Here is a 26,185-nt window from a genome sequence, read left to right on the forward strand (position 1 = left end):
CTTTGAGTCATAACCTGGAAATCCCTTTCATTCATATGTTAATAACAGACGTGGAGCCAAATATTTACTAGGCTGTGGAGCTACTTTTGCCTTTTCTGTTGCTGCTACCATTTCCACGGTAGGCTGCTCCTCTGGGCGTCATCAAATGGCTCCTCTGACTATGGATCCAGGACGTGCTGCACCTGCTCTGACGGCAAAGCCTCATGGGGACCGGTTTGAGCATGAGACACTTTGTTAGCCTGATCTGGTGGCTTCTTGCTCCCCTCCAGTGCTGTGTTAGATTTGGGGGTCAGCAGGTTGCCATCCCAGCTAACCTGGCTGTCATGAACTGCTAGGAACTCAGTGCTCATCACAGTACCCAGCACTCAGTCAAATTGATCGTAAAAGGGGCAGGATGACGGGGAGTTCCCAGGGGTGTGGTTCTTATCCCTTGCTTTCTGGTAGTCATTCTTGAGCTGCTTAAATCCACTCCCTGGTCAGCAGTCAGGTTAATCTCAGATTCTGCCAGCTTGTCCGCTATTTCTTGGTACTCATTGTCATTTCTAGTGCTCTTACCAAAGTCAAACATCTTGCTTACCTCGTTCCAGAGGTTTACCAGAATCTGACTGTGCTCCCATGACCGCGTAGCAGTTCACTTGGCAAAAGATGCCTTCTTGAAGTGGTCCATGTTAATGCAGGAGATGATTCACTGTGTTTGCAGTTCAGCAGTCAGAATAAAATGAAAGGGTTAAATGCTGAGCAGCTGTTCTTGAACCAAGGTGGTTGTTTCCATTTCCTGAGCATTGACTGGCTAATCTTGGAATAGAAAGGTCAAGCAACACTGTCCCAATTTGATTGTGGGATAGCGTTGGTGGACTCTCAGGACATGAGTCTGGGGACCCGGGCCTGAGCTCAGTGGGACTTGGGTCAGACCTACCTTTGCTAGATCCTAGGGTTTGGGTCCTGAGGGCTTACTGACCTGAGTCAGACAGATATGTATGTAGACAGGAGGGAGAATGGGCTTGAACCTGAACGTGAACCCGAGCTTACATTGCAGTGTTGACATAACCTATGTTAACCTAACCACATATGACATTAAGCCCTTGAACCACATCTGCTGACAACCTTGATTCCAGTTGTAATGTAGCTTGTTCACTGTATCCTGTACCTAAGAAAAATTGTTAGTTTACTCGGAAGTGATTTTTTTTCCTGCTAATAGGATGCTAGTTAGCCTAAAAGGTATGTAATATCATTTAGTACCTCCGAGTATGTCTACACTTCAAATTAAAACCTGTGGTGCCGAGTCTTAGAACCCGGGTCAATTGACTCAGGCTCGTAGGGCTCAGGCTGCGAGGCTAAAAATAGCAGTGGTGACATTCCTGAGTCATGCTACTGCTTGTAAAATAAAGAAAGAAATGCCATTGGGCCACATTCATCCCTGAGGGAAGTCAGTTGAAGTTTCACCAGTGATAGAGTGAGTCTATTTTACCTTCCTCGGTATGTGGGTGCTTTCCAACATTGCTGAACCTGTTCTGACCAGTACTTTGAAATTTCTCTCAGTATTGGCCTATTTAAATACTTCCTTGCAGGATGCCTACTGCCTATTTGTATTAGTGTAATAATGAAGCCTACACTTCAAGCTTCCATGTCAGTGATATTTTCTATTGCTATTTTTGTTTTGTTTTGTTTTTGAAGGGGGAGGAATAACTGACTGTACTGCCCCAGGCAAATCAATAGTGAGTAAAAGGACACTTACTTCTGGTACTTCTTTCTCACTAACTGGAAATTAAAATTGATTTTATTGCAGTCTGTATTTGGGTCTGTTTATACGCTGTAGTGCATTCCAGCCCTGCTAAATCACTGTTGAAAATAATTTTGGGTTGTTTTTTTCCTCCAACCAGTCTAATCAAAAGTGTGCTGGTAGGAACTTAAAGGACCTTCTTTTTCTTGTTTGTTTTTTATGAAGGGCCATGCCTATATTCTAGGAAAAGATGAATGAAAAGGACACACATAAAAGCAAATAGAAGGAAAATATAGAAGGCCAGTTCAGATTCACAGAGAAGAAGTCAAAGCAAAAGAGAAGGAAAAGGGACAATGCTAAAATCACACTGAGAGCAAGCTGAATATGAGACAGAAATATCCTCATGGAAGACCCAGAAGCACAGTTATAGTTTAACTTGCCTTTCAGATATGACTTATAGTTATGAGTCATTGGACTTTCCAGGATTAATAAAAGTTAAGAGATGGTATGTTCTTCCTGGCCCTTAAAGGGTTGCCATATATGCTTCTTGATTCCACTTGCACCACACATCATGACCAAAATCAATGGAACTGATGAAGTTGGCCCATTATGTTATTCACTAGCTTCTGAAATTATTTGCTACACTAGGGTCTGATCTTGTGTAGTTTAGTATATTTTCTATAACATATAATTTTCTATAACCCAGGCAAACTGCGAAGAGCTACAAAAGGATCTCTCAAAACTGGGTGACTGGGCAACAAAATGGCAGATGAAATTTAATGTTGATAAATGCACCGTAATGCACATTGGAAAGCATAATCCCAAATATACATATAAAATGATGGGGTGTAAAATAGCTTTTACCACTAAAGAAAGAGATTTTGGAGTCATTGTGGATAGTTCTCTGGAAACATCCACTCAATGTGCAGCAGCAGTCAAAAAAGCAAACAGAATGCTGGGAATAATTAAGAAAGGGATAGATAATAAGACAGAAAATATCATGTTGCCTCTATATTAATCCATGGTATGCCCACATCTTGCATACTGTGTGCAGATATGGTCGCCCCATCTCAAAAAAGATTTACTCGAATTGGAAAAGGTTCAGAAAAGGGAAACAAAAATGATTAGGGGTATGGAATGGCTTCCACATGAGGAGAGAATAATAAGACTGGGACTTTTCAGCTTGGAAAAGAGACTGCTAAGGGGAGATATGATTGAGGTCTATAAAATCATGACTGGTGTAGAGAAAGTAGATAAGGAAGTGTTGTTTACTACTTCTCATAACACAACAACTAGGGGTCACCAAATGAAATTAATAAGCAGCAGGTTTAAAACAAATAAAAGGAAGTCTTTTTTTCACATGAAGCACAGTCAACCTGTGGATGTTGTGAAGGCCAAGACTATAACAGGGTTCAAAAAAGAATTATATAAATTCATGGAGGATAGGTCCATCAATGGCTATTAGCCAGCATGGGCCAGGATGGTGTCCCTAGCCTCTGTTTGCCAGAAACTGGGAATGGGCAACAGAGGATGGATCACTTGATGATTACCTGTTCTGTTCATCCCCTCTGGGGCACCTGGCATTGGCCACTGTCGGAAGACAGGATACTGGGCTAGATGGACCCTTGGTCTGACCCAGTAGGTCCATTCTTATGTTCTTATATGAAATGCATTTATCCTCCTTCACCTTCAATAAGAACAGGAGTACTTGTGGCACCTTAGAGACTAACAAATTTATTTCAGCATGAGCTTTCGTGAGCTACAGCTCACTTCTTCGGATGCATGAATGGAACACACAGACAGGAGATATTTATACATACAGAGAACATGAAAAGGCGGAAGTATGCATACCAACAGGGAGAGTCTAATCAGTTGAGATGAGCTATCATCAGCAGGAGAAAAAAAACTTTTGAAGTGATAATAGGATTCAAAAGCATTCAGCACTTAGGGCTTGTCTATACTTACAGCGCTACAGTGGTGCAGCTGTAGCACTTAGTGAAGACACTACCTACGCTGACAGGAGAACTTCTCCCATTGGCGTAGGTACTCCATGCCCCTGAATGACATAGTTATACCATATAAATTTGTACCTTCGTGACTTTCATTTTCTGTTTTAAGGAATTTTTCTCACCATCTCTCTTTTGGTGCAAATTGAATGACATTTGACCCCATGTTATATGTCAGTGCAAGCTGATGATGTTTTTGCATCATAAACACTCATTTTATTCTGTGACATGAGCTGAGTTGAAGGGGTTGTGTCCTTTCTTTATCTCCACTTCCCCAATTAATCTTGTTTTGCTATCCATTTTTGTTACGGAGCAGCACAGACCACTGTGATTTCCTTAACAATGATGAACTTCCACTGAAACCAGAGAAGAGTTTAAACCCCATCTCAGACCAACTTTCATAAATGCATGACTAATGGCATGTTGTCAGAGGGTGGCTGGCCACATTAAGGGCAGATAGTGCCAGCCTCACCTGTGCCATAATTAATTAGCTGCTTCTTACCTGACTAAGGTGGGTTAGGTGATAATTTAATGGATACCTGGGCCTTATAAAAGGACTGAGAGAGCTCAGTCTTGGGGAGGGAATTACAGAGAATAAGTAGGTAGGTTGGTTCTGGTGGAAGACCCTGAGCCTGGATCTGCGGTAGGTTGAGTACCCCAGGGGATGGAGGCTCTATACCAGAGCAGGAAAGGAAAAGGCACAGAGCCCAGAAAGGGGCTGAGAATGGTACTGTGAGGGAAGCAGCCTGGGGGCCAAGTACTTTATACCAGAGCAGGGGAGAGACTAACAAATATAACCCACCAGGGGCTGGGAACAGGGCTTACAGAGCAGGGTGAAGTAAAGCCCCAAAGTGCAGAGGAATCTTTTTTCTTTGCTTAGGATTCTCTAGTTGGACCTTTGGAAGGCTTACATTTGTTTATTGCTTGGCTGGAGGGCAAAGCCACATCTTCAGCACAGACTTGTGTGTGGAGAGCTGAGGAGACCCATCTTTGGGAGAGAAACTGAGGCAGGGAGTGCTGGTAGTGTCATGCTTAGCCAGCAGGGTGCTATGGGGGCAGCCATGCCCCTGTGACACATGCCCACAGACTCTATAGCCAATTGGGTGAAGCCATTTATCAATCAACTTTAGCATGTCAGAGAATAAGCCGCTATCTGTCACATTATTGTGCTGCTAACAAATAATGTATTTTTCGTTTGTCTATTAAAGACTGATTTGGTATTGAGATGTTTAGGACAATGGTTATATATGTGACACATTCTAGGTAGGTGCATATCTCAACTATATTTCTTAAACATCAGTTTGGGAAAGTGATATACTAATGATGATGTTGTAGCCATGTCAGCCCCAGGATGTTAGAGAGAAAAGATAGCTGAGATAAAACCTTTTATTGGACCAACTTCTGTTGGTGAGAGAGCTTTTTGAGTTGGTCTCTCCCAAAAGAAGTTGGTCCAATAAAAGATATTACCTCACCCACCTTGTGTCTATAATATACTAATTAGGCAGATATGTTTATATACAGGGAAATATATTTAAAAGTATCATGATTAGTCTCAGATGTAATGTCAGTGGAGTACAAAGAAGCTAGATTAGAGTTAGGTAGAGGGGAAAACTACTGATTTTGCTTACTTGTCTACTGCCATGAATCATTTATTAAATTGTCCTGAATCACAAATTTCATATCTATATTTATTTGGTTAAGGCCCTCAGTGGTGACTTTGATTTAATGAAGTTATTGCGACAACATAAAAATTCAGGTTTTGTGCATCACGCAAATTCATATCTGGATGCCTTGATCTGAATAGAAATTGCATGGAAAATGCTAGAGATGAGACGTGTTTTCTGAATTTTCTGAAATTCTGTTGGATGTAGTTTTTACAGGTTAATAAAACTCAATCATTTTGATCCAGGAATAAATGGTTCTATTTGCTTTGTTAGATGTGATAAATTAAACAAAATAGTTTTGAGCTTTTAAAATATACTTAAAAATCCATTGAAGACTTTAGTATAGAGAATGCTATAATAAGTATTAATTAAAAAAACCTTGTACCCAGAAATGTAAAGTCAGAATTTACAGCAATTGGTTTGGACACCATCAGCCCAAAGCTATGTGGTGACTGAAAGTTTTGGTGACTTGTGTGTTTTAATGACCTCTCCTATGACTATTCCTGTTCAGGAAGACAGAGTGTATATCTGTCCAGGTATTTACTGTACTGAAAAATCAGATTTTTCCCTTGGGCTTTTTCAGCTTTATTCTTCTAGATGAGCTGAAACAAGAAGTTTTAATAAGACCTTGATTCAACTTTCCTGAAAGTAAATAGGGGTAGAATTTTCAAAAGTGCTTGAGTGACTTAGGAATGTGAGTTCCAATGAATGTCACTTAGGTCCTTTTTGTAAATCACACTCCAGATGTGTAAAGTAGTTAACTTGCAGGATGCACGTTGGCTCAAACTTGAGAGGCATTGAGAGAAGCATGGCATCTGCATTTTTTGCTTCTGGAGTTTGCTCTAGCTTACCTCAGGCTTGGACCATTTTTTGTTTTAAATTTGATTAGAAGACCTGAGTCAGAAAACGTTTTTCTGTGATTTTTTTCAGAGGTATTTCCAAGTGAAAATATGTGCACTAATACATACATCACTGTTGAGGTGTAAAGATGGCGGAGGGGAAGAGAAAGGCAACAGTCTGGAGGGAAAGAAACTGCTTTTAATCCCCTCTCGAAAGGTTTCCAGAATGCTTTTTCTAACCCATTTTGAAAGCAGCGTGGTCATCTATGACAAGCTGCTAAAAGAGAGTGGCTGCTTTCTCAGGAGAAAGAGGTAGATGAGAAGAAGCCAGGTACAAATAGATGATCATACCTAAAGGGAAAAAACCCTGGCCCCAGTGAAGTTATTGGTAAAACTCCCATTGATTCAGTGGGCCCACAATTTCATTCTAAACATTTCAGAAATGTATGCCTGGATTATTGAACTCTTTCCTATAGAATTGTAGGACTGGAACGGACCTCAAGGAGTCATCTAGTCCAGTCATCTGAACTCATGGCAGGACTAGTTTACTAGACCATCCCTAAAAGGTATTTGTCTAACCTACTCGTAAAAATCTCCAATGCAACCTCTCTAGTCAATTTATTCCACTGCTTAACTACCCTGACAGGAAGTTTTTTCTAATATCCAACCCAAACTGCCTTTGCTGCAATTTAAGCCCATTGATTCTTGTCCTATCCTCAGAGGTTAATGAGAACAATTTGCCTATCTCCTCTTTGTAACAACCTTTTATGTACTTAAAAACGGTTATGTCCCCTTTCAGTCTTGTCTTCTCCATAGTAAACAAACCCAATTTTTTCAATCTTCCCTGCGAGGTCATGTTTTCTAGAACTTTAATAATTTTTGTTGCTTTTTTCTGGACTTTCTCCAATTTTTCCTGAAATGTGGCACCCAGAACTGGACACAATACTACAGCTGAGGCCTAATGCATGTGGAGTAGAGTAGAAGAATTACTTCTTGTGTCTTGTTTACAACACTCCTGCTAATACATTCCAGAATGATGTTTGCCTTGTGATTTACTATGACCCCCAGATCCCTTCCCACAGTACTCCTTTCCCATTTTATATGTGTACAACAGATTGTTCCTTCCTAAGTGGACATTTGAAAAACATTCCATACGAGGAGAGATTAATAAGATTCGGACTTTTCAGCTTTGAAAAGAGATGACTAAGGGGGATATAATAGAGGTCTATAAAATCATGACTGGTGTGGAGAAAGTAAATAAGGAAGTGTTATTTACTCCATCTCATAACACAAGAACTAGGGGTCACCAAATGAAATTAATAGGCAGCAGGTTTCAAACAAACAAACAAACAAAAGGAAGTATTTCTTTACACAATGCACAGTCAACCTGTGGAACTCCTTGTCAGAGGATGTTGTGAAGGCCAAGACTATAACAGCTGTCAAAAAAGAACTAGATAAATTCATGGAGGATAGATGCATCAATGGCTACAGGAAGCTCTGCCTGTTTTCCCAATCCCAGGTGGTCCCAAGGAAAGTGAGCTAGTATGGGGCATTGCAGTAAAGAAGTATGTTTGTCTACTAAATGATCTGTACTCTCTCTTGTGCTTTGTATGCTTAAGTGAAAGAACAAATGTGTTAGATTTCTGTGTAAAGTGTGGTGGGTATGTTTTATGTGCTTCTCAACAATTGTGTGCCTCTGGAGGGAGTTACACTGTCACTGGGAAGCTTTGGGAGAAAGTGTGTTTAAATACAGGAGTCTGAGGGTTCAGCAGTGCTTCTAGGTGCTAGGTAGCTGGACAACAGGTGCAAACTGTCAGGATGGAGAACAGGACACAAGGTCTGTGCCCCGAGAGTGCCTAGGTACCCCCAAAATTGGGACAGTGGCTGGACTGTGTTCAGGACCTGGAGCCTTAAAACACTGAGAGACCCAGAGGCTTGGATTCCTCTCTTAGCAGTCTGAAGGGCGGCCGAAAGGGGGTGCCTGATTGAATCTGTGACAAATGGCATTGTTAAATCACCGGTGTCCTCACACTTTAACACCTGTAGTAGCTGCTGCATCTCCATTGCAGAAGAGTAGTTTTGTGTTAAGACCCCAGCTCTAAACAAAGCTTAGCCATAATTAATAATGAATGTCATTAATAAACTATAGCACCCAATAAAATATTTGGTATGTGCAAAGTCACAAACCCATGCATTTTTATGATGATCAATAAAAAATTAAAACATGATAGCGAGTATGTGAGCAATTGCAGTGGATGTCCTGTTTAAATTCTGTATATAGCAATATAATCTTGACTGGTGTTGTTACAGTGGGTGCAATATGAGTTATCAGTTTAACAAGTGCTGCATTGTTAACTCTAAAGGTTTAATAGTCAGTTGAAAATGGGGTGCCCGCCCCACAGAAGACTGCAGGGGTTAAAGTGGCTAGGCAGGCCAATTAACTGCCTGGGTTGCACCTGAAGAAGGAGACAGGGAGAAAGCCACTAACTGGAAATGAGCTCAGCTGATCAGGAACAGGAGGGCCTGTATAAAGCCCAGGAGCTGTGCACAGCATGAGATTGCCAGGAAGTAGTCTACAGTCATTCCCTAGGAGTGGGGAGCATGGCCTGGCAAACCCAGGAAGCACAAGAAGCCATATAATTAGGAAGAAGCTAAGGGAAACAGCAGCAAGTAGTAGGACTATACAGACATTGGCTGCTTGTTATAGGGTCCCTAGGCTGGAACCCAGTGTAGAGGGTAGGCCTGGGTTCCCCTACTAGTCACTGGGAAGTCGTGCAGGGCATTGGAGATGCCAGCCAGACAGCTGCTCGAGAAGGACTTTAATGAGCTGGTTGGAGGGCCAAGCCATGAACAGGAAGCTACAGCTCCAGAAGTGAGAGAGGCTGCAGGATGAAAGAGACGGTGGGTAGAAACACTGCTAGAAGATGGCAGAGCCTAGCAAGGACTAATCCCCAGAACTGTCATGAGGAGATGCCACATGCAGTGAGTGGCCCCCTTGACAAATCCATTGCCTTTCTTAGGGATGAATAAAAATAGGCTGTGGGAGGGTGGAATGGGCAGAGAATTTAAATTTAGTTCTGTACTGGTTAGTTCTGAGGACTGGCAATAGCCAGCTGAAATGCAGCCCAGGCAAATAGTGACCAAACTCCTTGCTATCTGAAGGATGATCTTTGGCATATGCAAGAAGAGTTGATGGTCTTGGTTAAGCTGTTTCTGGAGAGGTGTCCACAACACACACAACTGCTAGAATGTGATCCTAAATGGCCCCATTGATGGCTGTTGTAGCAGGTAGACCAATGATTGAGTACTCCAGGAGAGTAAACTACGCTTTCATCCTCAGAGCTGGTGCTTTCTGGTCAGTATTGAGTTGGCTGGGGGAAGCTTGTGCTGCTCTGTTGTTCGACAGAGCATGCCAGTTTTGAGTTGCCACTCCAGCAACTTTCACAGACATTAACGATTGATTGGGTCAATAATGCAAGGTGGTGTTTGTCACCTAAGTCAGTTCAAGGGCTTCAGTGCTCCACAGGAGATGCTCAACACCTCACAGGACTGAATCCTAGCTTTGCTTTTATTAAGTAAACAAACTCTGGCAGGCATTTAAAAAACATCTTCAGTGTGCTGTATGAAGATGCTGTTGTAAATCATCAATTTATTTGAGGGGAGAGTAAAAGGGAGAAAGGAGACAAAACGCTTCAAATGTTACTTCATTATAGAAATGTAATCTCCAGTTCCAATTCTTCCTTGGGAGACAAAAAAGCCCAAACAATCCATTTTTTGTCTTTTAAAAATCAAATAAAGCCTCCAATTGCCCAACAGAATATGATGGTTTTTAGGAATCTGCAGCCATGAAATTAAGTATAATTACTTTGTTCCTCCTTTATATTTTAAAAAACCATTTGTACTGAATTGCTAGAAATTAAATTACTGTGAATTAGAAACACCATTTTTGCATTGTGGAAGGAAGGGAAAAAATTCCTTGTAAGAAAAGAGGGTTAGTCATATGGCCATCCCTAAGTGCAGGAAGCTCCCTGCTGCTGTATGTGCTTATTGTCAATATTCATCCACCTTGCAATTTCCATTTCAATTCCAAATCTCAGAATTGCTGTGCACTTGTATAATACACTGCTGGCTCTAAATCGTGCTGCCTACTGATGTTTAGCGACCTGAATGAAATTGTTTGATGTAATTGACTGGCACACTTTTATATATTAAAAATAATCTGCTCAGCAAAGACTAAATTGTGTTTTTAGTCATATAAACACAGAGATGTTTCTCTCTCATATATTGAAAATCAACATAATTCCATAGTCTTCCTGAGCAACTCTATCTGTGGATGCCAAAGGGAGCAACCTTAAAAAGCTGTAGTTTTACAACTGAGTACTAATTCCCTCTTCCTTTTTTAAACTGTATCTTATCCTATTCTGATAGACCTTTTTCTGTCCTGATCAACAATCTGCTGCAGGTAATAAGGGATAAAGCATCAACTCTCCTGTGGAAGTAGGTTAGCCGTAATTATTAAACTGAATGAAAAAAGAAGTAATGGAACCTTTAAATGAAATATGTTAATCGTATTCTCTTGGCTATTAAGCCATAGCATTGCTTTTGCTAATTTTAAAATGACTGTAGTTCTAGCTTGGGTTTTAACCAAAGCAAAACATTTAAAACCTAATTGACAATAAGTTAATATATAGTCTCTCGCTCTATGTGTGGTTTTCTGTTATGCAGCTATCATATAGGGATACCTTGGCTCTCAACTCTATCAAGTTCCATTATAATGCCCCTCGCCCTCTTTTACAGAATGCATCATGCTATAACGGGGTAGGCAACCTATGGCACGTGTGCCAAAGGCGGAACACAAGCTGATTTTCAGTGGCACTCACACTGCCCGGGTCCTGGCCACGGGTCCTGGCCACTGTTCCGGGGGGATCTGCATTTTAATTTAATTTTAAATGAAGCTTCTTAAACATTTTAAAATTCTTATTTACTTTATTCATTGACCAAGATCATGAAGGGGCACAAAGACTTTGTAAGCTTCCCCTGCCACCATCATCCCACTGTGCTTTACCTTCCTCTAGAGGTGAGGGGTAGTTCAGCTTCCATGCCCATCCATTGCTTCTTTTTCTTTTACTCTTCTACTGTGAGGCAATATGGTCTACTGGTTAGGGCACTGGACTGTGCATTGGGCACAGTAAGTTATCTTCTTAAAATCTACACTGGGGTGGGCAAACTTTCTGGCCCAAGGGCCACATCGGGCTTGCAAAACTGTATGGAGGGCCGGGTAGGGAAGCTGTGCCTCCCCAAACAACCTGACCCCTCCCCCCATCTGACCCCTCCCACTTCCCGCCCCTTGACTGCCCCCCTCAGAACCCCCATCCCATCCAATCCCTCCTGCTCTTTGTGCCCTAACCGCCCCCAGGAACCCACCCCCTATCCAGTCCCCCCTGCTCCCAGTCCCCTGACTGCTCTGACCCCTATCCACACCTCTGACAGGCCCCTGGGACTCCCATGCTTATCCAACCCCCCCCCCCCGTTCCTCTACCCCATCCAACCGACCCCTGCTCCTGTCCATTGACTGCCCCCTGCCCCTTATCTAACCCCTCGGCCTCCTTACCATGCCGCTTTGGTAGCCGTGCCACCCGGCAGGAGCCAGGCACGCTGCTGCGCTGCCCTGCAGGAGCGAGCAGCCCTGCCGCCCAGAGTGCTGCCCGTGCGGCGGTGTGGCTGTGGGGGAGCGGGGACAATGTGGGAGGGGTGGGAGCTAGCTTCCCCGGCCAGGAGCTCAGGGGCTGGACTGGATGGTCCTGCAGGCCAGATGTGGCCCATGAGCCATAGTTTGTCCACCTCTGATCTTCTCTGCCAAAAGAAGAGGGGGAGTGTTCTTAACTCGGGGTAGCTAACCTATGTTAAGTTAAAATGGTAGAGAAGACATGGCGATTGAGCTGAACTCAAGTTGCTTATCCGAGATGGTTAATGGGTTAACTAGCCTGAACTAAGAACACACTTTTTTGCAGTATAGACATACTTTCAACCTTACTCTAGCTTCATGCAAAATTGGTGTCAGACAAAATAACATGATGCTTTTGCAGGAAGATCAGAGGATAAAAACCATTTTTACCATTTGGTGCAGGTGATCAATTGGTACAGAGTGTATGCTCTCACAGGAAAATTGTAATATCCACACAAGAGACTGTAACACAACAAAAATCTACAGCAATCAATAGTTTGGCAGGGGGGTTGGGGAAAGGCGTAAGAAAAAAAAAACAATCAGCACCTAACCAGCAGTGATGCCAGTGGCCCCAAAAGAAAACACATTATTGAATGTGATGTATATTTTTTATGCTGGAAATTTCTCCAATGTTCTCAGTTTTCCAGTGATGGTAAATTGTGTCTAAGTTGACCTCTGTCTATCCCACATCCACCCTGCTTTTCCTCCCCATGGACACCACCCCAGGGTGCCCCCAGGAAGGAGTTGCTATTATAGCCTGAAGTGAACAGGAGCACACAGACTGGGCATCCCTGTCCCAAAAGCAGTGGCACAGGATCCCCTTGCCATAGGTCCCTGCTGGGCCAGACAAGGAGAACAGCCTGGCTTGTTCCGCGCCCCCCTCCACCTGCACTCCACCCCAAAAATCCTTACTGCTCCCTGCTGGCTTGAGGTTTCCTGCCAGTTCTCGGTGCCAAGAGGAGCTGCCATGGCTTTTGGCAGGTATAGTGTGGTCTAGGTGTCAGCCATACTTGTAGCCACATGAGATGTGTAGGAGGTAACACATTTCTGCATGGCTGCGTGTATGCATGGCTTAAAGGGGACATTGCCCTAACTGACAATGTTATACTAGTACAACTTTCAAGTGTACGCCAAAAATGTAACCTGTAATAGTAGGAGAGAGAGAGCAGGAGAAAAAAAAACGTGGATCCTAGATTAAAAGGCTGATCCTGCACCATGGCTCATGTGAGTAATCCTCTCACATGACTACTCATGTCAGTAAGTTGGCGTAGATCTGGCCCCTAAGTAAGAAAGGCACACAAGCAGCACAAGTTTTATTTTCTGGCTATAGTATATTTAGGGTGACAAGTGTGAAAAATTGGGACCGGGGTGAGGGGTAATGGGCGTCTATGTAAGAAAAAACCCCAAATATCGGGACTGTCCCTATAAAATTGGGACATCTGGTCACCCTAAGTATGTTAGAGATAAACTCTCTATAGTAAAGGCCACTAGATTACTCAAAACTGAACAGTGGAAAAGAATGCAGATTACTGTACTACAGACACTAATAGGAACTTACTTTGGATACCAGTATTATAAGAGAGAACTAGTCAATGAGACTATTAATGATTCTGCAGGTACACTGTTTCTTATTCTTTGGCTATAAGCAGTAGGTCTATCCCGTAAGCCAGAAGGGAGAACTTCCTCTGGTTGAAGAGTGTATGCAGTCTTCCTTAGCTGGAAACTGCTTTTTGTATACAGTATTATTTCTACTTTTGTATGTTGGACACCTGCATTTCTGCTGGAGAACGTTGGAGTCTTTTGATAGGCATACGTTTCCAATTAGCAGACGAGAGCTTGAGTCAATTCCTGCAAACACACAAGTGCTTACTCTGATTGATGTGAGTAGTTCCACTGACTTCAGTTGGATTTCTCACATGCGTAAAGTTAAGCTAGTGAGTGTTTTCAGTATTGGAATTTATATTGACCTATTTAAATCATATGTGTATTTTGGCTACTAGCTGGAAGTATAAGAATATCTATCGTCCAAACAAAAATGTTTTGAACTAGAGTTTGTGTTTTGCATGTAGAAGAATAGCTGAATTCCTGAAAATACATACTTGGGACAAACAGAGAGATGAATAATTATTTGGATGGGTGTTAAGGAAAGAATTTTTATGACCAAGAATTACAATTAAATGCAGTCACTTTTTCCAAAGTAGCAATATGTGAGTAGCCTTGTATAGTGTTAATCTTCGTTTATGATCAAGATAGTATTATTCATGTGAAATTAAAGTGGCTAAGATGAGAGGATATGGAAAAGACTGAATATAGGCAAAGATGTCAGATCCAAGATGTCAGATCCTCTGGGCAACAATACCTTAAAATACTTTTCCATTGCCTCACATTTTGCAGATCAATCAGCACCTGGTGAACAATGGAAAATAGCTCATAAAATGAAATCTTGGATGGAAAGATCCTGATGAAAACATGATTTATAGAAAAAAAACAAACCTGTGCTTTCTAAGTTAATGTTTAACTTTTTCCCCCAAACGCTGAGAATAAAAAGTAGGTCAACAAGTGCATTTAAATAGCTCATTCCACAGTGTGGTTTAAATGAGTGCTAGTGACAAGTGTATGATGTGCTGAGCATTTTGGTTTTTCCTTTTATAGACTATTGGTTAAATTTAGACTTGTTCAAAGTGGCTGTTATACATAAACCTCCAGGCAAATCCTCAGATCTCTGTCAGGTCCTCTTCTTTTTTTTTACACTTACACCATCGTGTCATTGTCTCCATAAGCAATATGTTTTATGCTACCAAGCAATTATTGTAATAAGCTTTAGTTTGGCTTCTACAGTGGAGCCTTGAAATAAGGAGCTGCCATTTGAATTAATTTGAACTGGATATCTAGCTCGTTGGTCAGAGTAGTCATTTGCTAGGAACCTGAGGATCTGGCCTTTAGTTTTGTTGAGGACCTTCTCCTGTACAGTGATTTTAATTTAGAATGCTCAACTATGACCAGTCTGAACCCATTCAGAAAAGTGTTGCGTACCACTGAGCTGGGTGGTACCTGCTCAGTTCAGGTAGTTTTACTCCCCTTGCAAAATTACTCTGAGTCACATACTTTAGATCAAAGAAATGTCCTGAGATGAAAAAGTATCTTGAAGAGCTTTTGCAAGAGTTTGTCCTTAGCTTCAAAAGCCATTCTTTTGACCTGTGACCTCTTTCTGTCTCCTGAGGATTGTCAGAAACAATGTTGGCCCTAAAGTTTGCAGGGGTGGGGGGCTAAAGCTGAGAGTAGAAAGATCTTGTAACTCAGTTAAGACTAACTTTTCTTTCCTCATTAGTCTTCCTTCATTGTTTGCTGTGCAGAGGGTTCTCACCTGTGCTGTAGTTGGAAATGTTGAGATATCACCAGAGCTGAGTGAATAATGAGGAAAACTACTCACTAATGTTCTGGCAACTTCTAAGTAGAATTTTTCTTAGCTCTTTAGTTATTTTTATCCACATTCATTGTTTCTTTGTGAAAATCTGTGGGAGTGAAGTGTTTGTTCATAGGAATGTTTGTAGAGAATAACTTTTGGACCTGTAGTCGAGATTTCTCCCACTGCAAAAGTAGCTTATTACAGGTTATATCCAGTAAGAGAGCAGAAGCAAAGGATAAATTCCTGTATTAAGTTCAAATGTATTATCTTTGTCAAGGTTATATATCATTCAGCTTTCACCTACATAGCATCATAGAAATGTAGTCTGGAAGGAACCTCAGGAGGTCATCTAGCCCATCCCCCTCTGCTGAGTTAGGACAAAGTATACCTAGACCAGTGGTCTCCAACGTGGTGCCCGCGGGCGCCATGGCACCCGCTGGGGCATTTATGTGTGCCTGCCTAGTGCCCAGCAGGGGAGAGAAGCTGCGGCCCCACACCTGCCAGGGACAGAGAACTCTGGGCCTGCAGGCTGGTGGTCTCTGTCCTCGCGGCTTCTCTCTGGATTTTAAATATTATGTTTTTCATATTATTTAATGTACAAACACAAAATAAGCCTTGAAAAATTGTTGGCACCCGCCACACTTTTCTGAAAACATGAATGTGCTACTGGCCACAAAAAGGTTGGGGACCACTGACCTAGACCATCCTTACAAGGGTTTGTGTAACCTGTTCTTAAAAAGCTCCAAGGATGGGGATTCCATACTCTTCCTTGGTAACCTATTCCAGAACTTAACTAACTTTTTAGTTAGAATTTTGTTCCCCTAATATTTATTCTAATCCTAAAGCTGCAGATTAAGCTGAGTACTTCTTGCCCTACCTTCACTGGAGATGGAGAGCAATTGATCATTAGCCTCTGTATGCCCAGTTTTTAACCTTTTTTTCATAGGCTAGGTTCTCTAAACCTTCTCTGATTTTCTTAGTCTTCTCTGGACTCATTCTTTCTTGAAGTGAGGTGCCCAAAACTGGACACAATAATCCAGCTGAGAGCTCACCAATGAAGGGTAGAGTGGAACAATTATCACCCATGTATTACACATAACACTCCTGTTATTACACTCCAGAATGATACTGTCCTCCTTTGAAAATGCTTCACATTGTTGGCACATATTCAATTTGTGATCAACTATAACCCCCAATCTCTTTTTTTAATATTACTGCCTAGCCAGTTATTCCCTATTTTGTAGTTGTGCATTTGCTTTTTAATCTTCCTAGATGTAGTACTTTTCACTTGTCTTTATTGAACTTCATCTTGTTGATTTCAGACTAATTCTCCAATTTATCAAGGTCATTTGGAATTCTAATCCTGACCTCCAGAGGGCTTGCAATTTCTCCCATCTTGGTGTCATCCACAAATTTTATAAGCAAACTCTCCACTCTGTTATCTAAGACATTTAGTGAAAATATTGAATAGTACTGGATCCAGGAAAGATGTCTGCTGGACCCCACTAAATATGCCCTCCCAGTTTGACAGTGAGCCATTCATAACTACAGTCTGAATACGTCTTTTCAACCAGTTGTGACCCATTTAATAGTAACTTCATTTAGACCACACTTCCCTAGTTGGTTGCGATGTTGGCTCTTATAATCCTATTATTCTCTAGGTTTTTACAAATTGATTGTTTGATAAATTTGTTCCAGTACCTTCCCAAGATTTGAAGTTAGGCTGACTGATCTGTATATGCCCAGGTCATCTTTGGTCCCTTTTTTTAAAGAGAGGTACTAATGTTTGCCCTTCTTGTTTCCAAAGTCTTAGGGGACCTCACCTATCCTGCAGGAATTCTCAAGAATAACCACTAAATGGTTCTGATGCATGGTCTACACAACAAATTTAGGTCAATGTAAGCTGCCTTGTGCTGGCCTAGTTGTGCATGTGTCTACACTTAAATTGGTCTCTAAGTACCCCATTACACTGATGTAATAACACCAGCTCCCTGAGTGAGGTCGAGCCATGGCTCAATGCATGGAGGTCAACTCAGCATGAGTGTAGACACTGCATTACCTATGTTGACCTAACAGTCCTCCAGCAGCTGTCCCACAATGTGACCAGAGCGGTCATTGTCTGGCAATGGTTAACTCCACTGTCAGGGGTCACACATACCAGACCAGAAGTCTCCTCCTTTTAAATCCCCTGCAAACTTTTGAAATGCCTGTTCCTGGTTGTCCAGCTTGGTGAGCACATCTCTATTTGCTCTTTGTTGTTGTGCGCAACTGCCCAGCTGACCATGCTGGCTACACACTTCAGACATGCTCCTGCCTGGAACAGACAGGAGATATTGAATCTCCTGGACCTGTGTGGAGAAGAGGCTGGGCAGACACAACTCCAAACCTGGCATAGAAATATTGACATCGACAAGCAGATTGGTTGAGGGATACAGGAGAAAGGGCTTGAAAGGGACCAGCAGCAGTACTGAGTGAAAGCCAAGGAACTACAGCAGGGATATGGAAAGGTTGGGAAGCCAACAATCAATCCAGTGCTGAGCTGCAGACCTGCTGCTTTTGCAAAGAGCTGTATGCCATACGTGGTGGAGACCCCAACCCATCCCCCCTGCACACCACTGTGGATACCTCTGATGACCCTGAGTCACAGGCTCCTGTTGTGAACAGCGAAGAGCAGGAGGTGGATGATGAGGAGGAGGAGTATCAGGGGTCCAGCTTTGTCACAAGCCAGGACCTGTTTTTGACTCCACTGCAATCCTGTGAGTCCCTGCAGTTGAGCCTGGATGAGCCTTATACAGGTGAAGGAACCTCAACTAAGTATATAAATAAATTTTCCCAATATGGTGATGGCACTCCCAACTAGGAAACAGCTATCAACTTTTAATTAATTTACTCATCCTACAAGAAGTAGTGATACAACAAAGTGTTAGAGTTGCGATCTGCTTTTCATTACCTTCTTGTGTTGGAGTTGGGGGGACGGGACATGCAGAACAGTTTATGTACACAGGGATGGTCCCTGAATCCTCCTGAGAGATCATGATGAAACTTCCATTGAAGTATTCTGCGATCCTCTCCCTCAGGTTTCTAGGGATGGCAGCCTCATTTCTTTCTCCGTGGCTGGATACTTTGCCATGCCAAGCAGGAATAACTTCAGCAGGCAACATTGCAATATACAGGCTAGTGGTGTACAGACCTAGGTGAATTCAGAACACCAGCAGCAGTTGTGCTTTCTACCTTTGTTACCCTCAGGGGTGAGATATCAATTAAAACCACCACCTAAGGAAAAAGGTGCCAGTATTCAGTGCTATCACCCTACACCAGTATCCTGTCACGTTGCCCCCTTACCAGTAATGCAATTTGTCTGCGCCCCTCCTCCATTACTGAACAGCCAAGGCTTCCTCAGCAGGGGAGCTTGGGCTGAAGGTGCAGCTGGGGGAAGAAGCTTCAGTTCTCCACAGTCAGCACTGGGGGGTGGGGGTCGAGCTAAGGATTTTTGAACCTGGTGGTCCACAAGAGTCTTCAGCATCTGAGTTTACTGTTGGACAAACCCCATTATGTCCTGGTATATCTCCCTTTTCCTGCATCTTTCTCCTGCCCACTCTTTCCTTCCACATACAGTTTGCAATATTCACCTTCTAGGCCCTCTGTTCAAGGTCTGATGCAGAACTGGCTTGCAGGATCTCACAGAACATGTCTTCCCACTTCCTCTTTTTTTCCCTCCTGCTCATCTGGCTGAGGCATTCCATGGGTGTAGAGCAGTGCTGTGGGGCGTCAGGTGTGCCCTGTCACCCCTTTGGAGTGCTTCAGCCCTGTGGCCAACTTTGAATCACTGTGCCTCTTCTCGGGGCAGTATGACCTAATGGTCTGAGTCGGAGGTGGGGAGGGGGCTGCTATTAGATTCAAGGCAGCCCAGCTAGTGGCCTAAGACTGTGAGGGGAGCCCTGTAGCTCAAGGCAGTATGGCACAATGGCTAGCGCCAGTGGACTATTCTTAGTCAAGACTGTATTGCCTAGCAGCTAGAGCCAATAGGACCGTGCTTCAGTACCTAGTGGCCAGAGTCAATGGGGCTGCCCTTTAGTGAGGCAGTATGGTAGAGTGGCCAGAGTCAGACTGTCCTTCTGTGCCAGACAGTGTGGCTTAATGGCCAAGGAGGAGGGGTTGGCAACCAGGGTAGGGGGATCTGGGCACCCCCTCCTCCACTGGGTACCAGCCCAGGGCCCTATCAGTGGTGAGTCTATCCACTACTGAGTCAGCAGGGATCCCTCCAAAATATACTGAAACTGTTTCCAGTTCCACAACTGAATCAATGTCTGGTTCCCCTGATTCCTACCTGGTCTTCTCGCCCTGTAGTCCTCAGGTCCTCTGGGTCTCTGAGGTAGTTGGCCGGCGAAGTGCCCAATGACTCCTTCTCATGGGCTTCTGTAGGTTTTCCTGGGTCTCGGTGTGCCTGGCCCCTGCAGTCTGAGAGTCCGACAGCTCCTATCTCCTCCCTGGTCAGGGCAGACTGAGCTGGGCTGCTCCTTTTCATACTATGGTTCCAGTGGGAGCATGTCCAGCAGGGGCGAGTGGGCATGGATTCCTCAGGCCACAGTATAGGGTTAGCATCTTCCTGTCCCGGGTGCAACAGGTATACCCCATCACAAGGAGGAACCCCTCAAGGCTGCATTGGCCATAGCTACAGATAAAATACAGAGGTGCCATTGTCAATATAGTAGGAAAGGAAGTGAGACTTAAGATTCAGAACACCCCTCTACCTTTGCTCCCCTAAAGCATTAAACAAGCCATGTTTATTGACAGTGCTGCGTAGAGTGTTTGTGCCTGGGCCACTCTCAGCTCAAGCCATGGTGAGTACGACCCAGCAGGGGTGAAGGAAATGAGGAGAGAATTGCTCAGTTGAATGAAACTAAGGAGTATAGGGCAGTGGTCCACAAACTGGTCCACAAACTGGCTGAATTGAAAAATCTTCAAATCATGATTTAAAGACTTCAAGTTAGAGAATTCACCATTTACAGGAGTTTAAACCCGCAAGTGACCTGTGCCCCATGCTGCAGAGAAAGGCAAAAAAACCCCAAAAAACCAGAAGAACCAGGGTCTCTGCCAGTCTGATTTGGGGGAAAATTTCTCCCCAATCCCAAATATGGTGATCAGTTAGACCCTGAGCATGTGGGCAAGATCCACCAGGTAGAGACCTGGGAAAGAATTCTCTAGTAACTCAGCCTTCTTCATCTAGTGTCCTGTCTCTGGCCATTGGGGATTTTTGCTACTGTTCAGCTATGTGTAGCTCCAATGTACATCAGTGTTCCTTCCTCTTGTTTTATTAAGGTTCCTAATTTTTTAAAGGTTAAAATATATTTACTTTTAAGGCCTTCAGGTTTTACTGGAGCTGTTTTCATATGTGAATAAAACTTTTTTTGTTTTGAAACACATTCATCTTCGAGTTTACAACACATTACTGTATAACACCTGCAGGCAGTGAAAGTAGTGGTCTTGTACACTCACTACCCATAGGATCAGACCCAAACAGTGTAGTCATCATAAATATACAGCTTGCACCCCACCATTAATAGGTGCACATCAGTGATATATACTCACAGATCTGCAGCAAGCACCACTCAATTCCTCACAGGCCCCCAAAATGCAGTACCAGGTTGAGCACAATACACAACCACATGTGGCTTGCTGTTAGTGTTCTTTCAAAGCCTCCCTAAGTCATATAACTCCACACTGAGCTCATCTGATAGCCCTTGTGTCTGGCTGTTCAAACTCAGCAGCCAGAGGCTCTACCTCTGCCCTCCATCTGTGTGGAAAGTTTTCCCTTTTGCTTCACAAATATTATGCAAAACACAACAGGCAGATATAGCCATTGGGATATTTTTCTCATCGAGATCCAATCTGAGTAAACAATGCCAGTGCCCTTTCAACCTGCCAAAAGCACATTCAACTGTTATTCTGCACTTGCTGAGCCTGTAGTTTAATTTTTCCTTAGTGTTGTTGAGGTGGCTGGTGAATGGCTTCATGAGCCGGGGAATAAGAGCTAGGCTGGTCCCCCAACGGTCACTATTGGCATTTCAACATCACTAATGCTAATCTGCCTGTCAGGAAAGAAGGTGCCTGCTTGTAGCTTTCTAAACAGTCTTGTGTTCTTAAAGATGTGAGCATCATCCCTGAGCAGCCAACACTGATGTCAGTGAAATGTCCCCAGTGACCCACCAGCACTTGCATAACAATGGAAAAGTAAGCCTTCCAATTGATGTCCTTTGTGCCAAGGTGGTCGGGGGCCAAAATAGGGATGGGTGTGCTGTCTATTTGTCTACTGTGGTTTGGGAACCCCATAGCTGCAAAGCCATCCTCTGTCCCACACATTTCCAAGAGCAGGGCCGGCCCACAACATTTTGGCTCAAATGATGCCCCCATGCCCCTCGCTTGGGCCAAAACTTTGAAAGGTCTCAATTCTGCCTTCTTCCTGTTCTACTCCTCTCCTAATACTGCTCTGCTACCTACCCCAATAAAGGAGGACTAACAACTTAAAATGCCTTGTTCACAATTTTTAAGTAACACTTAACTTTTAAACGCCTGAACAGCAAATGTAACTTTTCTTGTTTGCATAGTAAACACTGGCATTTTTATCTGTTTGAATAATCAAAGTGGTACTTTCCGTACCTTCTTGGTTGCAAAGATTTGAACTGCTTCCTGAAGGTCCACAGTCTGGGCCAGCTCGTGATCCATTGAGATGGTTGCAAGGCCTCTCCTGTGTCATTGTGGAGCATAGATGTGTTTTTATTAACTTCAGCTTGGAGAAGCTGCGTTCTCCACTGGCAACTGTTACAGGAAGTGTTAGAAGTATGTGCAGAGCAACAAAAGCATTTGGAAAGAGGGTGGTCATCTTATTTGTGCACATATATTCCAGAACAGCCTTTGGAATTGATCCTACTGAAATGTATCTTGAAAGGGCTTTCAGTTCATCACCTAAATCATTCGCATCAATATCGCGCATGTCATCATGTGTAAACACTGTCTCTAGTGCCCTGCCTTGCTGGTGTAGGTCGTCTTCAGGTATAGTGAGGAGTTCTGGAATATCATATAACACCCCAAATATACTGCTGTGTTCCTTGAGCTGCATGAAATGTTCTTCAACTGACTGTATTGCACAATCTAGCATCTGGTTAAAGAATTCAATTGTTGTTTGGGGTCTCTTATGGGATTATCCCGTGCCTCATAATCAAAATGTCATCTTCTTCGGTGACTCTTATATTCTTGAATGGGTGGGAAAATAGCTTCAGTGTGAAGTTCCTCTGCCAACTTCTGTGCACTCTTCAGAATGTTTTGAAATCCCTCATCTGATTGGTAAAACTGTAGGCATGACTTTGCTTTGTCCAGTTGTTCCATTGCTCCAGATATATCAAGGTCAATACCTTGGAGTCTCTTGTTTACAACATTTATTTCAAACAGTATGTCATGCCACAACACTAAGCCACACAGAAATTTGAAGTTATGTGTTTCTGGTGATTCCGTTTCCCTCTGCCACTGTTCTCCCATGAACAGTTCCTGTCATAGCATTATCCTCCATAATGGCAACTATGGCATCATCTATCTTAATTTGGTGTTTGATAGGCTTTATCACCTCCACTCGACTTTCCCATCGTGTGGCACTCAGTGGTTTCAGTGTCAGAGAGGATGTTCCCAGATGTTGCTTCAAAATTTGCCATTGATGAGTTGATGCAGAGAAAAATAGATGCTTTGAATTACATTAAAAAATGCAGCAGCCTTACTAGAAGCTGATGCTGCATCACTGACACCAAGTTCAATAAATGAGAACTGCATGGGACAAAAAAAGCTCAAGAGTTTAACTCTTAGATCTGTGTCTGCACTCCTCTGTTCTTTCCTCTCATGCTGGCACCATTATCGTAGCCCTGACCTCTCATGTCAGCTATCGCAATTCCTGTATCTTCCAGCTTTTTAAGAAGCATACTTGTCATACCAGCTCCTGTAGTATCATCAATGTCAATAAATTCTAGAAAATGTTCTGACAGTCACCACTGCAGGGACATTTTCACTAGGTTCTGTTGTTGTTACAAAACGCACCATTAAAGTAATCTGTTCCGTATGGCTGATGTCAGGTGTGCAGTCCAGAATAACAGAGTAATATCTTGCTGACTTCAGATCTGCCACAATCTTTTGTTTGACTTTTGTTGCCAGTAACTGTATGATCTCATTTTGAATTGTTTTTCCAAGGTAGTGGTATGTGTACGTTTCTTGGGTGGTGACTCTTCTTAGATGCTCCTAGTACAGCATCAAACTCAGCCATCAGCTCCACAATTTTAAGGAAGTTTCCATTGTTTGGCACGTGCAGCTGATCTGAAGTGCCACGCAGTGCTAGGTTTTGGGTAGCAAGCATTCTCACAATGGCAATGAGCCTTTCAGAACATTTTGCCAGTAAAGAGACTCTGATGCAATCTTCTCTTGATGCTGATCATCATTTATAGTGGCCTTTAACCTTAGTCACGTCTCAAGCTCTTTCCACTTATGAACTGCTCTCTGGTGATTTGCTGCCTTCTCATGGCATGCCAGATTTCTAGCCAGATTTTTCCAGTCCTTTGTCATGTAGAACCCAATGTGGCTGGAACATTAGACTGGAAGAGTTTGCAACAAAAACAGTACGCCGCATTCTGGGTTTTTGAGTACATAAGCCATGGCCTCTCCACTTTGTCACCATTGGGGATTTCACGCCAGTAATGTGTTGGATGGACACTTCTATTTTCATTGTCTTTGGGGAACATGAATTTTTCACTTGCTGTGGCCCATGCAGTACAAGGAAGTCCCTCAGGCTACTGCTCAAGTGGATCCACAGTCCTGGATCATCTAGACTTAAGGAACTAAACTCAGCAGCAGCTGTTTCTTGCGCCTCCACCACACTCTTCTCTGATCTATACTTTTCTTCAGGAATGTGCATGGTTACATCCATTTGAGATGGAGATATGGATGCTGCAGTAGCTGCCAGGTCACTTGCACTCTGACTAACTGGAAGATCAGGCATCTCCTCACCACTCACATCCTCACTAGGGCCGGAAGGCTCACCGTGAACATTTGTGTCTATGTATCTCAGGAGAGCTCCTTCCTGCTTAGATAGAAAAGCTTCCTTTGCTTTCTTTCTTTTTCTGAATGCTGCCCCAGAGGGGCGTTTTCTTCTTTCTCTCATGACTGCTGTTCTGTGCCAGCTATAGTGGCTCTCAACACTCAATTGAAGGGGACAAATAAGCAGGCTGGTAGCAGGGCCTGAGTGAGGGAAGATATCAGCGTCTAAAGGGCCTAACTGGCTTGTACTACTTCAGCTGACTGCCTGTTCTCCTCAAGTGGGAAGCAGCAGGAAACAGGAAGCTCCCTGAGAAGCTGGTGTTAATCAGTCCAGGCTCCTGGGGGTGCTAGAGAGGTACATAAGAGGCTCCTCCTCTCTCTCCCTGCAGCTCCTGCTCCTTCACTGATAGTGCAGCTCTCGTTTTGATGTTCCTGAGTTGGATGTCTGAGGTGAGTTTGGAACACAGATCCAGGAATGTGGCCTTTCACATGTGAAAGTTCTGCAGCCACAGCTCATCATCCCAAACCTAATTATGATGCAATCCCACCAGCCAATGCTCATTTCTCAGACCCAGAAGTGGGGGTCTACTGTTTGTAGCTGCTCTGTGAACACCAGCAACAACTTTCAATTGGTTCTTGCTATGTTCCACAGCGAACTGACTGCCAAGAATTTGTCATGGTCCCCCCCACCCAGTTCTTCTTGTGGGCTCTACAAATACTGGAGGATCATGCATCCTGTGTTTGCAACGCTTATGACAATAGAGCAGAGCGGTGCTGGCACCATGCTTCTGTCCGATGGTGGACAGGACAAGTTTGGCTTGGGTTCATGGAAAATTGAAAATGGGTGCAAAAATTATGAGATAGAGATGATATTCAGTCAGCACATGTTTGTTTGTTTGTTTGACTTCAGTAGGATTTAAGCATGGGCTTAAAGTTAAAAAGGTGCTTAAGCATCCTCCTTGAACAGGAGCCTAATTCCTTTGTTGAACAGGGATGCACTTACGCATCCCTGGACAATGATGCATATGCTTAAATGTTCTGCTGAATTGGGCCTTAACTAGCAAAACATTTATTTGGAAGTCTGAGAACCAGAGGCTGTAATTTCCAACGGTAACGTGTCTCTGGAATGTAATAGGCGAGCTCTATACACAGTAAAGCAACAATAAGTTTACACTTAAAGTCTAGCACAGCTTCATAGTGGTACCATTTCCAATCCACATACCTTTTAAATATTTAAAGTTCTAAATTGACCTCTTGCTGTTCGTTTTGCTGCTCCCTGTCACAGCTTGCTTTTTACTCTTTGTGAGCCAAACTCTGCTGGCTCTCTTACTGTGAAAGAAAATAAGTGTGCTCATCCTTTAATAAATGATTAAACTGTTTTGGTGTGTCATGGACTGGCCTTCTCCTTGCAGCAGAAAGACGAACAGAGCTATCCAAAAGAAATATTTATTATTCATAATGCATTGAGATGACTCCATCTAAAGCAAACATTTCAAATTTGTTTCACATGCTCCTGACACATGCTGCCTATCCTAATCTGCAACAATGAGAACCCAAAAATTTATGGTGTTTGGCTCTGGGGTTTTAACAGGGCAACTTGCTGACTTCTGTCTTTTCATGTTACCCAATTTGACAGTAGATAGTTGCACTAGACTGACAGTGTGAGAGACTGAGTCAGAGCAAACATACCTGATCTTCTAGTTTGTAAAAACTGTTTTTGCCATTACATTCAGATCTGGCTATTGTAAGATTCAAG

At 43.1% G+C, this 26,185-nt stretch overlaps 1 protein-coding gene and 1 long non-coding RNA gene across 2 annotated transcripts in view; one reads left to right on the plus strand and one right to left on the minus strand.

Annotated features, from left to right (window-relative positions):
- Nucleotides 1–20,026, minus strand: part of LOC123364751 — a 48,947-nt gene extending 28,921 nt beyond the window's left edge. The window contains exon 1 of the long non-coding RNA XR_006577251.1: nt 19,688–20,026. This is a non-coding gene — a long non-coding RNA (uncharacterized LOC123364751). The remainder of the gene's footprint in view (nt 1–19,687) is intronic.
- ZNF385D (zinc finger protein 385D) overlaps nt 1–26,185 on the plus strand; it is a 922,283-nt gene that overhangs the window by 157,091 nt on the left and 739,007 nt on the right. The gene's annotated exons all lie outside the window — the stretch shown is intronic.

Source organism: Mauremys mutica, chromosome 2 (assembly GCF_020497125.1).
Source record: "Mauremys mutica isolate MM-2020 ecotype Southern chromosome 2, ASM2049712v1, whole genome shotgun sequence".
Lineage (NCBI taxonomy): Eukaryota > Metazoa > Chordata > Testudines > Geoemydidae > Mauremys > Mauremys mutica.